The 14,040-nt window shown below is 73.8% G+C and overlaps 9 non-coding genes across 9 annotated transcripts; all 9 read right to left on the bottom strand.

Moving 5' to 3' along the window:
• Positions 1-716: 716 nt before the first annotated feature.
• Positions 717-835, bottom strand: LOC142033487 (5S ribosomal RNA). Its single transcript, XR_012651202.1, has one exon. It is a non-coding gene; the product is annotated as a 5S ribosomal RNA (ribosomal RNA).
• A 3,198-nt stretch (positions 836-4,033) lies between these two features.
• On the bottom strand, positions 4,034-4,152 carry LOC142033435 (5S ribosomal RNA). Its single transcript, XR_012651152.1, has one exon. It is a non-coding gene; the product is annotated as a 5S ribosomal RNA (ribosomal RNA).
• Positions 4,153-5,328: 1,176 nt separating this feature from the next.
• Positions 5,329-5,447, bottom strand: LOC142033486 (5S ribosomal RNA). Its single transcript, XR_012651201.1, has one exon. It is a non-coding gene; the product is annotated as a 5S ribosomal RNA (ribosomal RNA).
• Positions 5,448-7,553: 2,106 nt separating this feature from the next.
• Positions 7,554-7,672, bottom strand: LOC142033485 (5S ribosomal RNA). Its single transcript, XR_012651200.1, has one exon. It is a non-coding gene; the product is annotated as a 5S ribosomal RNA (ribosomal RNA).
• Positions 7,673-8,218: 546 nt separating this feature from the next.
• On the bottom strand, positions 8,219-8,337 carry LOC142033484 (5S ribosomal RNA). Its single transcript, XR_012651199.1, has one exon. It is a non-coding gene; the product is annotated as a 5S ribosomal RNA (ribosomal RNA).
• Positions 8,338-9,980: 1,643 nt separating this feature from the next.
• LOC142033483 (5S ribosomal RNA) lies at positions 9,981-10,099 on the bottom strand. The gene has a single exon (XR_012651198.1). It is a non-coding gene; the product is annotated as a 5S ribosomal RNA (ribosomal RNA).
• Positions 10,100-10,807: 708 nt separating this feature from the next.
• Positions 10,808-10,926, bottom strand: LOC142033482 (5S ribosomal RNA). The gene has a single exon (XR_012651197.1). It is a non-coding gene; the product is annotated as a 5S ribosomal RNA (ribosomal RNA).
• Positions 10,927-11,784: 858 nt separating this feature from the next.
• Positions 11,785-11,903, bottom strand: LOC142033481 (5S ribosomal RNA). Its single transcript, XR_012651196.1, has one exon. It is a non-coding gene; the product is annotated as a 5S ribosomal RNA (ribosomal RNA).
• Positions 11,904-13,697: 1,794 nt separating this feature from the next.
• On the bottom strand, positions 13,698-13,816 carry LOC142033480 (5S ribosomal RNA). The gene has a single exon (XR_012651195.1). It is a non-coding gene; the product is annotated as a 5S ribosomal RNA (ribosomal RNA).
• Between the last annotated feature and the right edge of the window lie 224 nt (positions 13,817-14,040).

Raw genomic sequence — 14,040 nt, 5'->3', positions numbered from 1 at the left:
ACATCCCCACGCACCCCTGCCCCGCAAAGAGCCCTCTCGGGTGACCACAGCCGCGCTCCCACCCCACGCTGCAGCCTCGCCGACCCACGCCGAGCCGCGGCACGCCTCCGCGACACGCGCCTGCCCCACCACGATGACCCCCGGCACCACCCGCTCACATCCCCACGCACCCCTGCCCCGCAAACAGGCCCCTCGGGCCACCGGCACCACGCTCCCACCCCACGCTGCAGCCTCGCCGACCCACGCCGAGCCGCGGCACGCCTCCGCGACACGCGCCTGCCCCACCACGATGACCCCCGGCACCACCCGCTCACATCCCCACGCACCCCTGCCCCGCAAACAGGCCCCTCGGGCCACCGGCACCACGCTCCCACCCCACGCTGCAGCCTCGCCGACCCACGCCGAGCCGCGGCACGCCTCCGCGACACGCGCCTGCCCCACCACGATGACCCCCGGCACCACCCGCTCACATCCCCACGCACCCCTGCCCCGCAAAGAGCCCTCTCGGGTGACCACAGCCGCGCTCCCACCCCACGCTGCAGCCCCACCCACCCACAGAGCCGAGCGCCAGGCAGTCGCAGAGCACACCTGCCCCACCGCCACGACCCCCGCCCTCAGCCGCACACACCTGCCCCTCCACCCGCAACACCGCAGCAAGAAAAGAAAAGAAAAGAAAAGAAAAGAGGGGCCGCCCCGCCGCCAAGGCCAAAACCAAAAGCCTACAGCACCCGGTATTCCCAGGCGGTCTCCCATCCAAGTACTAACCGGGCCCGACCCTGCTTAGCTTCCGAGATCAGACGAGATCGGGCGTTCTCAGGGTGGTATGGCCGTAGGCAGCCCTCTCCCCGCCAAGAGCCCTCTCGGGTGACCACAACCACGCTCCTGCCCCCCCACACTGCAGCCCCACCGACCCACGCCGAGCCGCGGCACGCCTCCGCGACACGCGCCTGCCCCACCACGATGACCCCCGGCACCACCCGCTCACATCCCCACGCACCCCTGCCCCGCAAAGAGCCCTCTCGGGTGACCACAGCCGCGCTCCCACCCCACGCTGCAGCCTCGCCGACCCACGCCGAGCCGCGGCACGCCTCCGCGACACGCGCCTGCCCCACCACGATGACCCCCGGCACCACCCGCTCACATCCCCACGCACCCCTGCCCCGCAAACAGGCCCCTCGGGCCACCGGCACCACGCTCCCACCCCACGCTGCAGCCTCGCCGACCCACGCCGAGCCGCGGCACGCCTCCGCGACACGCGCCTGCCCCACCACGATGACCCCCGGCACCACCCGCTCACATCCCCACGCACCCCTGCCCCGCAAACAGGCCCCTCGGGCCACCGGCACCACGCTCCCACCCCACGCTGCAGCCTCGCCGACCCACGCCGAGCCGCGGCACGCCTCCGCGACACGCGCCTGCCCCACCACGATGACCCCCGGCACCACCCGCTCACATCCCCACGCACCCCTGCCCCGCAAAGAGCCCTCTCGGGTGACCACAGCCGTGCTCCCACCCCACGCTGCAGCCTCGCCGACCCACGCCGAGCCGCGGCACGCCTCCGCGACACGCGCCTGCCCCACCACGATGACCCCCGGCACCACCCGCTCACATCCCCACGCACCCCTGCCCCGCAAACAGGCCCCTCGGGCCACCGGCACCACGCTCCCACCCCACGCTGCAGCCTCGCCGACCCACGCCGAGCCGCGGCACGCCTCCGCGACACGCGCCTGCCCCACCACGATGACCCCCGGCACCACCCGCTCACATCCCCACGCACCCCTGCCCCGCAAAGAGCCCTCTCGGGTGACCACAGCCGCGCTCCCACCCCACGCTGCAGCCTCGCCGACCCACGCCGAGCCGCGGCACGCCTCCGCGACACGCGCCTGCCCCACCACGATGACCCCCGGCACCACCCGCTCACATCCCCACGCACCCCTGCCCCGCAAACAGGCCCCTCGGGCCACCGGCACCACGCTCCCACCCCACGCTGCAGCCTCGCCGACCCACGCCGAGCCGCGGCACGCCTCCGCGACACGCGCCTGCCCCACCACGATGACCCCCGGCACCACCCGCTCACATCCCCACGCACCCCTGCCCCGCAAAGAGCCCTCTCGGGTGACCACAGCCGCGCTCCCACCCCACGCTGCAGCCTCGCCGACCCACGCCGAGCCGCGGCACGCCTCCGCGACACGCGCCTGCCCCACCACGATGACCCCCGGCACCACCCGCTCACATCCCCACGCACCCCTGCCCCGCAAACAGGCCCCTCGGGCCACCGGCACCACGCTCCCACCCCACGCTGCAGCCTCGCCGACCCACGCCGAGCCGCGGCACGCCTCCGCGACACGCGCCTGCCCCACCACGATGACCCCCGGCACCACCCGCTCACATCCCCACGCACCCCTGCCCCGCAAACAGGCCCCTCGGGCCACCGGCACCACGCTCCCACCCCACGCTGCAGCCTCGCCGACCCACGCCGAGCCGCGGCACGCCTCCGCGACACGCGCCTGCCCCACCACGATGACCCCCGGCACCACCCGCTCACATCCCCACGCACCCCTGCCCCGCAAACAGGCCCCTCGGGCCACCGGCACCACGCTCCCACCCCACGCTGCAGCCTCGCCGACCCACGCCGAGCCGCGGCACGCCTCCGCGACACGCGCCTGCCCCACCACGATGACCCCCGGCACCACCCGCTCACATCCCCACGCACCCCTGCCCCGCAAAGAGCCCTCTCGGGTGACCACAGCCGCGCTCCCACCGCACGCTGCAGCCTCGCCGACCCACGCCGAGCCGCGGCACGCCTCCGCGACACCCGCCTGCCCCACCACGATGACCCCCGGCACCACCCGCTCACATCCCCACGCACCCCTGCCCCGCAAACAGGCCCCTCGGGCCACCGGCACCACGCTCCCACCCCACGCTGCAGCCTCGCCGACCCACGCCGAGCCGCGGCACGCCTCCGCGACACGCGCCTGCCCCACCACGATGACCCCCGGCACCACCCGCTCACATCCCCACGCACCCCTGCCCCGCAAACAGGCCCCTCGGGCCACCGGCACCACGCTCCCACCCCACGCTGCAGCCTCGCCGACCCACGCCGAGCCGCGGCACGCCTCCGCGACACGCGCCTGCCCCACCACGATGACCCCCGGCACCACCCGCTCACATCCCCACGCACCCCTGCCCCGCAAAGAGCCCTCTCGGGTGACCACAGCCGCGCTCCCACCGCACGCTGCAGCCTCGCCGACCCACGCCGAGCCGCGGCACGCCTCCGCGACACGCGCCTGCCCCACCACGATGACCTCCGGCACCACCCGCTCACATCCCCACGCACCCCTGCCCCGCAAACAGGCCCCTCGGGCCACCGGCACCACGCTCCCACCCCACGCTGCAGCCTCGCCGACCCACGCCGAGCCGCGGCACGCCTCCGCGACACGCGCCTGCCCCACCACGATGACCCCCGGCACCACCCGCTCACATCCCCACGCACCCCTGCCCCGCAAACAGGCCCCTCGGGCCACCGGCACCACGCTCCCACCCCACGCTGCAGCCTCGCCGACCCACGCCGAGCCGCGGCACGCCTCCGCGACACGCGCCTGCCCCACCACGATGACCCCCGGCACCACCCGCTCACATCCCCACGCACCCCTGCCCCGCAAACAGGCCCCTCGGGCCACCGGCACCACGCTCCCACCCCACGCTGCAGCCTCGCCGACCCACGCCGAGCCGCGGCACGCCTCCGCGACACGCGCCTGCCCCACCACGATGACCCCCGGCACCACCCGCTCACATCCCCACGCACCCCTGCCCCGCAAAGAGCCCTCTCGGGTGACCACAGCCGCGCTCCCACCCCACGCTGCAGCCCCACCCACCCACAGAGCCGAGCGCCAGGCAGTCGCAGAGCACACCTGCCCCACCGCCACGACCCCCGCCCTCAGCCGCACACACCTGCCCCTCCACCCGCAACACCGCAGCAAGAAAAGAAAGAAAAGAAAAGAGGGGCCGCCCCGCCGCCAAGGCCAAAACCAAAAGCCTACAGCACCCGGTATTCCCAGGCGGTCTCCCATCCAAGTACTAACCTGGCCCGACCCTGCTTAGCTTCCGAGATCAGACGAGATCGGGCGTTCTCAGGGTGGTATGGCCGTAGGCAGCCCTCTCCCCGCCAAGAGCCCTCTCGGGTGACCACAACCACGCTCCTGCCCCCCCACACTGCAGCCCCACCGACCCACGCCGAGCCGCGGCACGCCTCCGCGACACGCGCCTGCCCCACCACGATGACCCCCGGCACCACCCGCTCACATCCCCACGCACCCCTGCCCCGCAAACAGGCCCCTCGGGCCACCGGCACCACGCTCCCACCCCACGCTGCAGCCTCGCCGACCCACGCCGAGCCGCGGCACGCCTCCGCGACACGCGCCTGCCCCACCACGATGACCCCCGGCACCACCCGCTCACATCCCCACGCACCCCTGCCCCGCAAACAGGCCCCTCGGGCCACCGGCACCACGCTCCCACCCCACGCTGCAGCCTCGCCGACCCACGCCGAGCCGCGGCACGCCTCCGCGACACGCGCCTGCCCCACCACGATGACCCCCGGCACCACCCGCTCACATCCCCACGCACCCCTGCCCCGCAAAGAGCCCTCTCGGGTGACCACAGCCGCGCTCCCACCCCACGCTGCAGCCTCGCCGACCCACGCCGAGCCGCGGCACGCCTCCGCGACACCCGCCTGCCCCACCACGATGACCCCCGGCACCACCCGCTCACATCCCCACGCACCCCTGCCCCGCAAACAGGCCCCTCGGGCCACCGGCACCACGCTCCCACCCCACGCTGCAGCCTCGCCGACCCACGCCGAGCCGCGGCACGCCTCCGCGACACGCGCCTGCCCCACCACGATGACCCCCGGCACCACCCGCTCACATCCCCACGCACCCCTGCCCCGCAAACAGGCCCCTCGGGCCACCGGCACCACGCTCCCACCCCACGCTGCAGCCTCGCCGACCCACGCCGAGCCGCGGCACGCCTCCGCGACACGCGCCTGCCCCACCACGATGACCCCCGGCACCACCCGCTCACATCCCCACGCACCCCTGCCCCGCAAAGAGCCCTCTCGGGTGACCACAGCCGCGCTCCCACCCCACGCTGCAGCCCCACCCACCCACAGAGCCGAGCGCCAGGCAGTCGCAGAGCACACCTGCCCCACCGCCACGACCCCCGCCCTCAGCCGCACACACCTGCCCCTCCACCCGCAACACCGCAGCAAGAAAAGAAAAGAAAAGAAAAGAAAAGAGGGGCCGCCCCGCCGCCAAGGCCAAAACCAAAAGCCTACAGCACCCGGTATTCCCAGGCGGTCTCCCATCCAAGTACTAACCGGGCCCGACCCTGCTTAGCTTCCGAGATCAGACGAGATCGGGCGTTCTCAGGGTGGTATGGCCGTAGGCAGCCCTCTCCCCGCCAAGAGCCCTCTCGGGTGACCACAACCACGCTCCTGCCCCCCCACACTGCAGCCCCACCGACCCACGCCGAGCCGCGGCACGCCTCCGCGACACGCGCCTGCCCCACCACGATGACCCCCGGCACCACCCGCTCACATCCCCACGCACCCCTGCCCCGCAAACAGGCCCCTCGGGCCACCGGCACCACGCTCCCACCCCACGCTGCAGCCTCGCCGACCCACGCCGAGCCGCGGCACGCCTCCGCGACACGCGCCTGCCCCACCACGATGACCCCCGGCACCACCCGCTCACATCCCCACGCACCCCTGCCCCGCAAAGAGCCCTCTCGGGTGACCACAGCCGCGCTCCCACCCCACGCTGCAGCCTCGCCGACCCACGCCGAGCCGCGGCACGCCTCCGCGACACGCGCCTGCCCCACCACGATGACCCCCGGCACCACCCGCTCACATCCCCACGCACCCCTGCCCCGCAAAGAGCCCTCTCGGGTGACCACAGCCGCGCTCCCACCCCACGCTGCAGCCTCGCCGACCCACGCCGAGCCGCGGCACGCCTCCGCGACACGCGCCTGCCCCACCACGATGACCCCCGGCACCACCCGCTCACATCCCCACGCACCCCTGCCCCGCAAACAGGCCCCTCGGGCCACCGGCACCACGCTCCCACCCCACGCTGCAGCCTCGCCGACCCACGCCGAGCCGCGGCACGCCTCCGCGACACGCGCCTGCCCCACCACGATGACCCCCGGCACCACCCGCTCACATCCCCACGCACCCCTGCCCCGCAAACAGGCCCCTCGGGCCACCGGCACCACGCTCCCACCCCACGCTGCAGCCTCGCCGACCCACGCCGAGCCGCGGCACGCCTCCGCGACACGCGCCTGCCCCACCACGATGACCCCCGGCACCACCCGCTCACATCCCCACGCACCCCTGCCCCGCAAACAGGCCCCTCGGGCCACCGGCACCACGCTCCCACCCCACGCTGCAGCCTCGCCGACCCACGCCGAGCCGCGGCACGCCTCCGCGACACGCGCCTGCCCCACCACGATGACCCCCGGCACCACCCGCTCACATCCCCACGCACCCCTGCCCCGCAAACAGGCCCCTCGGGCCACCGGCACCACGCTCCCACCCCACGCTGCAGCCTCGCCGACCCACGCCGAGCCGCGGCACGCCTCCGCGACACGCGCCTGCCCCACCACGATGACCCCCGGCACCACCCGCTCACATCCCCACGCACCCCTGCCCCGCAAAGAGCCCTCTCGGGTGACCACAGCCGCGCTCCCACCCCACGCTGCAGCCTCGCCGACCCACGCCGAGCCGCGGCACGCCTCCGCGACACGCGCCTGCCCCACCACGATGACCCCCGGCACCACCCGCTCACATCCCCACGCACCCCTGCCCCGCAAACAGGCCCCTCGGGCCACCGGCACCACGCTCCCACCCCACGCTGCAGCCTCGCCGACCCACGCCGAGCCGCGGCACGCCTCCGCGACACGCGCCTGCCCCACCACGATGACCCCCGGCACCACCCGCTCACATCCCCACGCACCCCTGCCCCGCAAACAGGCCCCTCGGGCCACCGGCACCACGCTCCCACCCCACGCTGCAGCCTCGCCGACCCACGCCGAGCCGCGGCACGCCTCCGCGACACGCGCCTGCCCCACCACGATGACCCCCGGCACCACCCGCTCACATCCCCACGCACCCCTGCCCCGCAAAGAGCCCTCTCGGGTGACCACAGCCGCGCTCCCACCCCACGCTGCAGCCTCGCCGACCCACGCCGAGCCGCGGCACGCCTCCGCGACACGCGCCTGCCCCACCACGATGACCCCCGGCACCACCCGCTCACATCCCCACGCACCCCTGCCCCGCAAAGAGCCCTCTCGGGTGACCACAGCCGCGCTCCCACCCCACGCTGCAGCCCCACCCACCCACAGAGCCGAGCGCCAGGCAGTCGCAGAGCACACCTGCCCCACCGCCACGACCCCCGCCCTCAGCCGCACACACCTGCCCCTCCACCCGCAACACCGCAGCAAGAAAAGAAAGAAAAGAAAAGAGGGGCCGCCCCGCCGCCAAGGCCAAAACCAAAAGCCTACAGCACCCGGTATTCCCAGGCGGTCTCCCATCCAAGTACTAACCGGGCCCGACCCTGCTTAGCTTCCGAGATCAGACGAGATCGGGCGTTCTCAGGGTGGTATGGCCGTAGGCAGCCCTCTCCCCGCCAAGAGCCCTCTCGGGTGACCACAACCACGCTCCTGCCCCCCCACACTGCAGCCCCACCGACCCACGCCGAGCCGCGGCACGCCTCCGCGACACGCGCCTGCCCCACCACGATGACCCCCGGCACCACCCGCTCACATCCCCACGCACCCCTGCCCCGCAAACAGGCCCCTCGGGCCACCGGCACCACGCTCCCACCCCACGCTGCAGCCTCGCCGACCCACGCCGAGCCGCGGCACGCCTCCGCGACACGCGCCTGCCCCACCACGATGACCCCCGGCACCACCCGCTCACATCCCCACGCACCCCTGCCCCGCAAAGAGCCCTCTCGGGTGACCACAGCCGCGCTCCCACCCCACGCTGCAGCCCCACCCACCCACAGAGCCGAGCGCCAGGCAGTCGCAGAGCACACCTGCCCCACCGCCACGACCCCCGCCCTCAGCCGCACACACCTGCCCCTCCACCCGCAACACCGCAGCAAGAAAAGAAAGAAAAGAAAAGAGGGGCCGCCCCGCCGCCAAGGCCAAAACCAAAAGCCTACAGCACCCGGTATTCCCAGGCGGTCTCCCATCCAAGTACTAACCGGGCCCGACCCTGCTTAGCTTCCGAGATCAGACGAGATCGGGCGTTCTCAGGGTGGTATGGCCGTAGGCAGCCCTCTCCCCGCCAAGAGCCCTCTCGGGTGACCACAACCACGCTCCTGCCCCCCCACACTGCAGCCCCACCGACCCACGCCGAGCCGCGGCACGCCTCCGCGACACGCGCCTGCCCCACCACGATGACCCCCGGCACCACCCGCTCACATCCCCACGCACCCCTGCCCCGCAAACAGGCCCCTCGGGCCACCGGCACCACGCTCCCACCCCACGCTGCAGCCTCGCCGACCCACGCCGAGCCGCGGCACGCCTCCGCGACACGCGCCTGCCCCACCACGATGACCCCCGGCACCACCCGCTCACATCCCCACGCACCCCTGCCCCGCAAACAGGCCCCTCGGGCCACCGGCACCACGCTCCCACCCCACGCTGCAGCCTCGCCGACCCACGCCGAGCCGCGGCACGCCTCCGCGACACGCGCCTGCCCCACCACGATGACCCCCGGCACCACCCGCTCACATCCCCACGCACCCCTGCCCCGCAAACAGGCCCCTCGGGCCACCGGCACCACGCTCCCACCCCACGCTGCAGCCTCGCCGACCCACGCCGAGCCGCGGCACGCCTCCGCGACACGCGCCTGCCCCACCACGATGACCCCCGGCACCACCCGCTCACATCCCCACGCACCCCTGCCCCGCAAAGAGCCCTCTCGGGTGACCACAGCCGCGCTCCCACCCCACGCTGCAGCCTCGCCGACCCACGCCGAGCCGCGGCACGCCTCCGCGACACGCGCCTGCCCCACCACGATGACCCCCGGCACCACCCGCTCACATCCCCACGCACCCCTGCCCCGCAAACAGGCCCCTCGGGCCACCGGCACCACGCTCCCACCCCACGCTGCAGCCTCGCCGACCCACGCCGAGCCGCGGCACGCCTCCGCGACACGCGCCTGCCCCACCACGATGACCCCCGGCACCACCCGCTCACATCCCCACGCACCCCTGCCCCGCAAACAGGCCCCTCGGGCCACCGGCACCACGCTCCCACCCCACGCTGCAGCCTCGCCGACCCACGCCGAGCCGCGGCACGCCTCCGCGACACGCGCCTGCCCCACCACGATGACCCCCGGCACCACCCGCTCACATCCCCACGCACCCCTGCCCCGCAAAGAGCCCTCTCGGGTGACCACAGCCGCGCTCCCACCCCACGCTGCAGCCTCGCCGACCCACGCCGAGCCGCGGCACGCCTCCGCGACACGCGCCTGCCCCACCACGATGACCCCCGGCACCACCCGCTCACATCCCCACGCACCCCTGCCCCGCAAACAGGCCCCTCGGGCCACCGGCACCACGCTCCCACCCCACGCTGCAGCCTCGCCGACCCACGCCGAGCCGCGGCACGCCTCCGCGACACGCGCCTGCCCCACCACGATGACCCCCGGCACCACCCGCTCACATCCCCACGCACCCCTGCCCCGCAAAGAGCCCTCTCGGGTGACCACAGCCGCGCTCCCACCCCACGCTGCAGCCCCACCCACCCACAGAGCCGAGCGCCAGGCAGTCGCAGAGCACACCTGCCCCACCGCCACGACCCCCGCCCTCAGCCGCACACACCTGCCCCTCCACCCGCAACACCGCAGCAAGAAAAGAAAGAAAAGAAAAGAAAAGAGGGGCCGCCCCGCCGCCAAGGCCAAAACCAAAAGCCTACAGCACCCGGTATTCCCAGGCGGTCTCCCATCCAAGTACTAACCGGGCCCGACCCTGCTTAGCTTCCGAGATCAGACGAGATCGGGCGTTCTCAGGGTGGTATGGCCGTAGGCAGCCCTCTCCCCGCCAAGAGCCCTCTCGGGTGACCACAACCACGCTCCTGCCCCCCCACACTGCAGCCCCACCGACCCACGCCGAGCCGCGGCACGCCTCCGCGACACGCGCCTGCCCCACCACGATGACCCCCGGCACCACCCGCTCACATCCCCACGCACCCCTGCCCCGCAAAGAGCCCTCTCGGGTGACCACAGCCGCGCTCCCACCCCACGCTGCAGCCTCGCCGACCCACGCCGAGCCGCGGCACGCCTCCGCGACACGCGCCTGCCCCACCACGATGACCCCCGGCACCACCCGCTCACATCCCCACGCACCCCTGCCCCGCAAACAGGCCCCTCGGGCCACCGGCACCACGCTCCCACCCCACGCTGCAGCCTCGCCGACCCACGCCGAGCCGCGGCACGCCTCCGCGACACGCGCCTGCCCCACCACGATGACCCCCGGCACCACCCGCTCACATCCCCACGCACCCCTGCCCCGCAAAGAGCCCTCTCGGGTGACCACAGCCGCGCTCCCACCCCACGCTGCAGCCCCACCCACCCACAGAGCCGAGCGCCAGGCAGTCGCAGAGCACACCTGCCCCACCGCCACGACCCCCGCCCTCAGCCGCACACACCTGCCCCTCCACCCGCAACACCGCAGCAAGAAAAGAAAAGAAAAGAAAAGAAAAGAGGGGCCGCCCCGCCGCCAAGGCCAAAACCAAAAGCCTACAGCACCCGGTATTCCCAGGCGGTCTCCCATCCAAGTACTAACCGGGCCCGACCCTGCTTAGCTTCCGAGATCAGACGAGATCGGGCGTTCTCAGGGTGGTATGGCCGTAGGCAGCCCTCTCCCCGCCAAGAGCCCTCTCGGGTGACCACAACCACGCTCCTGCCCCCCCACACTGCAGCCCCACCGACCCACGCCGAGCCGCGGCACGCCTCCGCGACACGCGCCTGCCCCACCACGATGACCCCCGGCACCACCCGCTCACATCCCCACGCACCCCTGCCCCGCAAACAGGCCCCTCGGGCCACCGGCACCACGCTCCCACCCCACGCTGCAGCCTCGCCGACCCACGCCGAGCCGCGGCACGCCTCCGCGACACGCGCCTGCCCCACCACGATGACCCCCGGCACCACCCGCTCACATCCCCACGCACCCCTGCCCCGCAAAGAGCCCTCTCGGGTGACCACAGCCGCGCTCCCACCCCACGCTGCAGCCTCGCCGACCCACGCCGAGCCGCGGCACGCCTCCGCGACACGCGCCTGCCCCACCACGATGACCCCCGGCACCACCCGCTCACATCCCCACGCACCCCTGCCCCGCAAACAGGCCCCTCGGGCCACCGGCACCACGCTCCCACCCCACGCTGCAGCCTCGCCGACCCACGCCGAGCCGCGGCACGCCTCCGCGACACGCGCCTGCCCCACCACGATGACCCCCGGCACCACCCGCTCACATCCCCACGCACCCCTGCCCCGCAAAGAGCCCTCTCGGGTGACCACAGCCGCGCTCCCACCCCACGCTGCAGCCCCACCCACCCACAGAGCCGAGCGCCAGGCAGTCGCAGAGCACACCTGCCCCACCGCCACGACCCCCGCCCTCAGCCGCACACACCTGCCCCTCCACCCGCAACACCGCAGCAAGAAAAGAAAGAAAAGAAAAGAGGGGCCGCCCCGCCGCCAAGGCCAAAACCAAAAGCCTACAGCACCCGGTATTCCCAGGCGGTCTCCCATCCAAGTACTAACCGGGCCCGACCCTGCTTAGCTTCCGAGATCAGACGAGATCGGGCGTTCTCAGGGTGGTATGGCCGTAGGCAGCCCTCTCCCCGCCAAGAGCCCTCTCGGGTGACCACAACCACGCTCCTGCCCCCCCACACTGCAGCCCCACCGACCCACGCCGAGCCGCGGCACGCCTCCGCGACACGCGCCTGCCCCACCACGATGACCCCCGGCACCACCCGCTCACATCCCCACGCACCCCTGCCCCGCAAACAGGCCCCTCGGGCCACCGGCACCACGCTCCCACCCCACGCTGCAGCCTCGCCGACCCACGCCGAGCCGCGGCACGCCTCCGCGACACGCGCCTGCCCCACCACGATGACCCCCGGCACCACCCGCTCACATCCCCACGCACCCCTGCCCCGCAAACAGGCCCCTCGGGCCACCGGCACCACGCTCCCACCCCACGCTGCAGCCTCGCCGACCCACGCCGAGCCGCGGCACGCCTCCGCGACACGCGCCTGCCCCACCACGATGACCCCCGGCACCACCCGCTCACATCCCCACGCACCCCTGCCCCGCAAACAGGCCCCTCGGGCCACCGGCACCACGCTCCCACCCCACGCTGCAGCCTCGCCGACCCACGCCGAGCCGCGGCACGCCTCCGCGACACGCGCCTGCCCCACCACGATGACCCCCGGCACCACCCGCTCACATCCCCACGCACCCCTGCCCCGCAAAGAGCCCTCTCGGGTGACCACAGCCGCGCTCCCACCCCACGCTGCAGCCTCGCCGACCCACGCCGAGCCGCGGCACGCCTCCGCGACACGCGCCTGCCCCACCACGATGACCCCCGGCACCACCCGCTCACATCCCCACGCACCCCTGCCCCGCAAACAGGCCCCTCGGGCCACCGGCACCACGCTCCCACCCCACGCTGCAGCCTCGCCGACCCACGCCGAGCCGCGGCACGCCTCCGCGACACGCGCCTGCCCCACCACGATGACCCCCGGCACCACCCGCTCACATCCCCACGCACCCCTGCCCCGCAAACAGGCCCCTCGGGCCACCGGCACCACGCTCCCACCCCACGCTGCAGCCTCGCCGACCCACGCCGAGCCGCGGCACGCCTCCGCGACACGCGCCTGCCCCACCACGATGACCCCCGGCACCACCCGCTCACATCCCCACGCACCCCTGCCCCGCAAAGAGCCCTCTCGGGTGACCACAGCCGCGCTCCCACCCCACGCTGCAGCCTCGCCGACCCACGCCGAGCCGCGGCACGCCTCCGCGACACGCGCCTGCCCCACCACGATGACCCCCGGCACCACCCGCTCACATCCCCACGCACCCCTGCCCCGCAAACAGGCCCCTCGGGCCACCGGCACCACGCTCCCACCCCACGCTGCAGCCTCGCCGACCCACGCCGAGCCGCGGCACGCCTCCGCGACACGCGCCTGCCCCACCACGATGACCCCCGGCACCACCCGCTCACATCCCCACGCACCCCTGCCCCGCAAACAGGCCCCTCGGGCCACCGGCACCACGCTCCCACCCCACGCTGCAGCCTCGCCGACCCACGCCGAGCCGCGGCACGCCTCCGCGACACGCGCCTGCCCCACCACGATGACCCCCGGCACCACCCGCTCACATCCCCACGCACCCCTGCCCCGCAAAGAGCCCTCTCGGGTGACCACAGCCGCGCTCCCACCCCACGCTGCAGCCCCACCCACCCACAGAGCCGAGCGCCAGGCAGTCGCAGAGCACACCTGCCCCACCGCCACGACCCCCGCCCTCAGCCGCACACACCTGCCCCTCCACCCGCAACACCGCAGCAAGAAAAGAAAGAAAAGAAAAGAGGGGCCGCCCCGCCGCCAAGGCCAAAACCAAAAGCCTACAGCACCCGGTATTCCCAGGCGGTCTCCCATCCAAGTACTAACCGGGCCCGACCCTGCTTAGCTTCCGAGATCAGACGAGATCGGGCGTTCTCAGGGTGGTATGGCCGTAGGCAGCCCTCTCCCCGCCAAGAGCCCTCTCGGGTGACCACAACCACGCTCCTGCCCCCCCACACTGCAGCCCCACCGACCCACGCCGAGCCGCGGCACGCCTCCGCGACACGCGCCTGCCCCACCACGATGACCCCCGGCACCACCCGCTCACATCCCCACGCACCCCTGCCCCGCAAACAGGCCCCTCGGGCCACCGGCACCACGCTCCCACCCCACGCTGCAGCC

This window comes from Buteo buteo, chromosome 7 (genome assembly GCF_964188355.1).
Source record: "Buteo buteo chromosome 7, bButBut1.hap1.1, whole genome shotgun sequence".
NCBI classification, from domain to species: Eukaryota; Metazoa; Chordata; class Aves; order Accipitriformes; family Accipitridae; genus Buteo; species Buteo buteo.
This window is presented reverse-complemented; position numbering and strand designations above follow the sequence as displayed.